Genomic DNA, 6,180 nt, shown 5'->3' with positions numbered 1-6,180 from the left:
CTATTGTTTTAAATCAACACAAAAAAAAAGAAAATTATATCCTTCCGAAACTACTGTTGTGAAAACATTGTTTTTTTTATTATCAAGTCGATTTCAAAGAAATATTTTTTGATTCAAATATGGTGATTATAGCAAGCGATTTGTAAATGTAGTCAATTTGGTGCGGCAGATTTGCGCAGGCGGAACTAATAAGGTTACGGCCAATAAAAATGTAATCCGTTGAACGGATTCGGTTCTAAATGGCAACGCATAAACATACATTAATATGTCATTATACTAAGTGAGTGGCAGCAATCAATGACACCATGTATAGTTTGAAAGTAATTAGCGACGGAAACTTATCAGTTTTATGACTCGTATCGACTATAAAATTAAACATTTTATTTTTATTTATAACAGGGTATCGATGTTTGAAACAAAGAACTGAGACTTTGAGATGTTATCTTAAGAATTAAAATAATAACTGTTTATATTTACAGTTATAATTTTATTTTTATGGTTATTTTTGCCAGCTCCTCCTACGTACAAAAAGCGATCCTTTTTGTAGTATTTGGAAAGTCTGTAGATATGGAATTTCCGAAAATACTAGAGACGAACACATCTTGAAATAATAACCTCGCAACACAACACAACAATCATAGGAACCTGGATGATATGTACGGGATAATGGTTCTGTAGTACACGAATGTGTGTTCAACTCGTGATGACTATGTTCTTTTGACATGCTGTCACATGTTCGTCTTAATGATTTAAGTTAGTAGTTAATAGACATAAAGTTTTTAATGCTATCTACTAAATATTTATCTTTGGTACTTTAAACTGTAAAAAAATCGCTAAATACTTATAAAATTTAATTAATAGAAATAAAATGAATTTAGTAATAAGAACAGCCGTTAGAGCTAGAACTAGAGCTAGAGTGAAGCGAGGCGAGGCGAGGCGAGGTGAGGTGAGGTGAGGTGAGGTGAGGCGAGGCGGGGTAAACATTTGCAAACGATTGCATATCAAATGTAGTGATATTTGCATTTTTATTATTCCGCTCGTTTCGTACATTTTTGATTAAATAAAACGGAATTAATTAACAGAATAAAGGCATTTAACATTTATTACAGGATTTTATAAATGCAAATTGGGGTCTCTATATTTATTTTACCTTTCTCGACTATCAAAGCGGCTTCGGAATTGCTCATGGTAATGGCGCGATTAGAATAAATTACGATTACCGCCTCATTTTTATTTCTCATTTTTTTGTTACATTCGTTTATATTTAATTTATGAATATGTTGGCACATTTTAATGAAAAGAATACTAAGCGAGCTGCCACTTATAAAGTTGTACAAAACATCAAGATGCTTTGAACTGATACGGTGTAATCGCGTCCACGCCTCGGTGACTCTATGTCGGGGGCAGTCGCTTCGAAATGTTAACAATAAGCTCGTGTCGTGTCGAAAGCAGTTGACGACCTTAACTTAATTGTATGATTTTAATCTATGACCGCAAGATGTCGTTGGTGTCGCGTCTGAAATTTAACTTTGTACTACGTTAGTAGAATTTTGAAGCTTCGTTATGTAATGATAAGGTCGCAAAAGACGTGTTTTGTTAAATTTACATCGTTTCTCTTCTTAATTAAACTGTATATCCTAGTAAAAGCGACTGTAGTGGGATTAGAAAAATATTTAAGACATTTCGCTTCATTTATTTCCTAAGTAACAGCAAAAAGTTAAGCCTATTCCGCTGTAAGTAGTTCTCATAGTGTTGGCGAGGTCGGCAATGTTCGCGGTGCTCTGAATAGCTCCATTAAAATGCAAGCAGCGTCGGCGGCTATTTAATAAAGTACAATTATGAATCGTAAAGCCGTTCTCGTTGTTGGCTCTGAGTGGCGGCTTGTTATCGCCTCTATCTTGATTTATGTGACGTTTGCGAGAACTATGAAAGACGCTTCATCCTGGATGTGGTATAACTCTGAATTAAGTATTGTTCTAAGCTTGTTAATTTAATTGCATTGGTATGTTTTGAGACACCAATCATAATTTAAAAAGAAAAAAATACATATTCTCTCATATAGGATTAACAGAGGATATTATCTGATGTCAAATATTACCACATCCAGGTATCGTTTAGTACCGCAATGTGACGAGTTGTCGGGAAGGCCGCTATCGCCGCGCTTTTTGCGACGCCGCAGCCGAGCTAGCCCAGCGCGACGCTGCGGGAGCACCTGGTTTCTTGTTAACGCGCTTACAATTACAAACCCACTATCAGCCCATTTTATGAACACAAAAAGACATGTAATGTTAAACTACTGGAAGATAAAAATAACGGTTTTAGTGCTCAGGTGTTTACTGAGACAGATGTTAACTTAAATCGATCACTATGCAGTTAATTTAACCTTGTATGTTTAGATTGTCTTGACAATTGACATATATTGTCAACAGAAACAACAATTGAACATTCAATTTCTCTTGACAATAATTTGTTGTAATTAACAACGATGACAATATTGACTAAAGTATATTCCCATGTGATATTAAAAAATAAACATGTATTGAAAAATAAGTTGTAACATATTGACATTTGTGTCATTGATGACTGTCCAATAAAATGTCATCCATTTGTTTCAATTCGCTGTCGATGTCGAGGCGTGTGATTAACGAGCTGTCAAACATGTCGATAGATCAATTGGCGTCACAAGCACACACGCGCAGACACACACACGTGTACACACGCGCGCGTCTACACATGACGTAAATGAGACACGTTCCGATTTACTCAAAATCTTGTCAACTTTATTTAAACAGTATTTTTTAATATAAATGTTACATTTAAGGCCTACTGTTTCAAAGAGTATTACATTTCTCCTTACGAATTGTATTTTCCATACTTAAATATATACTTTTTTCATATACAACTGTTTTACGTTGAGGCGAAATAGATACAAGTTGAAATTCATTTAAAGTCGAAGAAATATCATAATTTGTTGTTAATATAAATCAAAAAGAATTCCACGTAAACCATAAGTATTCTCGCAGATTATTAATTATTTAAATTTAAGTGTTGAAATATTTATAATATATAAGTCAACACTACTTTTACTGAGAAACTGTTATTTGTATAAAATATGGCGGCAAAAATATTATGTATTTAAATTAAACTTATTTTAATTCTCAAAAGATTATTTATGTTGATAAAGAGCGAGAAATTTATAAATCTCTTTTATTTACAAAAACCTTAAAACTTTGATAAAAAAAGAATAGCAAATTGGATTATTATAGATAATTGTTTTAACCATTCTCATCAGTTCAATGGGCCACGGATATTTGTGACAAGCGCCCTAGTTATCGTCAATTATGTCAAAATTAGTGTATTATCCTTGGTGTATTTCACACCCGATAGAGGGCGCTGCACAAATTTTGTCAATGAAGATATGAAGGCGTTTGTCACAAATATCCATGCTAGGACCACTGAATTAATTTCCAATCCGTTATAACGACTTTATAAGACCCCTGAGCAAGATTAGATTTCATTTGACATTTTAACAAACAATAAGAAATGTTTGGTAATGCGGAATCCAATATTTAGTGTAGGATTACGGTATTAGTTTAATAGTACTAGACTTTAAAAAAGCAAAATACTACTACTATATACTAGAACTAACCCAAATGAAACATCGTATACCTAGTATAAAATGTACATATGTATTACAATAAAATATATATTTAAATAAGCCGATGAGTTAGCGCAAGCGTGACCTACTTTATGAGTTAAAACGTTTCTAAATTATGTGTTAGAACGATAGTTATAATTTGAACAAGCAACGAAACGTACCATGAAGCTTTCACTCTAATTATTTAAATTTTTGACACTTAACAATGGCGGGGCATCGTATTTATAATAATTATGCGATGTTATCACTCGCCGCTTCCTACGTCGCTTAATCTGTTCATTATACAGATAATAAAATTAAATTACCATAGAGAGTGATAATTTTCACTGTAATAACAGTCTGCCCTTCATTATACTACAGAGGTGACGAATTGTTCCGACGTTTCGCTTAAGACATGGGTTCCCTACATATTTTACATAACATTTATATTCATAAAAACAAGCCCAATCAGTTACTTTAGAAGTTTTAGCAATTAAATAAAGTTTATTATTATTATAAGCAAAATGCTGCGAAATTTTGAGTTTTACATATTTTTATGTTACAGAGTAGGAAAATCTATGGAAAGATAATTTCAATAATGTTTTAAAAAAACAATTAATTAGGTATTGACCTAAAGAAAACTAATTATTTTCAGACACGGATCTCTAAAAATAGATCATCCGTAGAACTACAGAAATAATTGTCTTTATTAGAGCCTCCCCTGACGTCTGTACATTGTAACTTAAAACTTGTAACAATGTGAACTAGCTGCATTCTGTCAGATCGCTGATAGCAATAGGTGACCGTGTTCTTATAGCTCACACGGGAGTGGTAAGGCAGAGCAGTTGAATAATACAGTACTACTATTGTTCGAGCACACAACTTAGAAATAACTATAGCAGTACCGCAATGTATACTTATCTGTTGCACTGTTCTGTCTTTGTGTGAAGCAATCATTACATAATCACTTCCTGTTTGGTTTAGTTCATTTTTTGAAAGTTTACACATATTAAAAATTCCTGTTTACAATGAAATTTGATCTGTTATCACTAACTTATGTTAACAGTGTTTGAATTCAAAGAAAATCGGACTGGCTGTTAGTAATGCACGTGTATTATATTTTTATTAGTATTTGTTGGCAAGAGATACTGAGCGTAAACAATTAAATACACCACAGGAATAAAAAAGTTTTTTAAAAATGTTTTTGTTAGAATTTTATAGAGGCATATTATACATATTCATGCAAGGTATGCATGCATAGAGGTTAGTGGTAAAAGAATGTTGTGTTTTATGTATGTCTCGGCCGTATTAAACGTCGAAATCTAAACTATAACTTAGTTAAAAGTTGAACGACTTCTCTAGTAATATTTGTTCATTCAAAAAATTATATAACTTTAAATAAAAGTCAAATTATCAAACAAATGCAAAGTGTCAACTTTTTTCGAACAAATCCATTGATTTTTATGTAACGGAAACAGTTCAAACAAGTCACCATTGTCAAAGTATTTCGTAGTTTTTGTTTAAATGTCGTAACTCGTAATCATTGCTGTAATAGACGATTTTAAATTACGTAATAATTGAGTTTATCCCGAGTACAGTCAGCAGAACTAATGGCCTTGTTACTGAGCTACTTCTGGTCTCTCGCTTCCTTTCAAATTGTACATATAATTAACAAAAACACATTAGAGTCACCCCAACAATTTACACATATATATGATGACAACATTTATGCCATAAAGAATTAACCGACTGTGACTGCTGGGGATAATTGACCAAAATTTTGTGCGGTTATTTTAGTCTTTATAACCAAGATATTACGGACTAAAATTGCTTTTATTTCGTGCAGTAGAAATAAAAGTTTGAATAACAATGATAGATGGTGTTCCTTTTTACATAAATATCTATTTGATGATAAATTTTCGGCTGGAGTTTTTTATGTGGCCGTTTCTTTTTGTTATCGGACAAGTTATTTTTATTGCGCGTTATTTATTGCCCTATTAGATTAGTGTTATTAATGGTATCAAATTTATAATATCCTCATCATTTATAATATAAATTAACAGATAATTATAACAAATACAAAAAGAAACTTTCGATAATTTTAATTGGAGTCAAATTTCTAATTGGCGACGATGTGTTATTAACAAATCTTTTGCAAGAAATTTTTATGTTTAATACAAAACAGATACTGAAAAGGATGCAGATGAAAGATGCAATTTAATGAATATTCGGCGCATCTGTAATTATTTTTGTAGACAATCGTTCGTTTAAATATATTTAATAACTATAGACAGCCTCAGGTAGCCGTGTTGACCTCCCCCCCCCTCGCCCTCGCCCGCGTCCGCGCGACCATCATGCGTCGCTCGAGACTCGGCATAAATCAAACAAACAATAAGTAAATAAAAAATGAACACAATAATGAAATCATCCAGCCATCGCTTCCACTGGGTTTTACTTTATGGTTGTCGCTACTGTTAACGGCTTAAAGATATTCGTGCCTTTTTCCTTTTTGAAATTAATTAAAATAAACAGAAAGTCGAGTT

The sequence above is a fragment of the Papilio xuthus genome, unplaced genomic scaffold, assembly GCF_000836235.2.
Source record: "Papilio xuthus unplaced genomic scaffold, Pxut_1.1 DF829129.1, whole genome shotgun sequence".
In the NCBI taxonomy this organism is placed as follows: domain Eukaryota; kingdom Metazoa; phylum Arthropoda; class Insecta; order Lepidoptera; family Papilionidae; genus Papilio; species Papilio xuthus.
Note: the sequence above shows the minus strand (reverse complement) of the source record.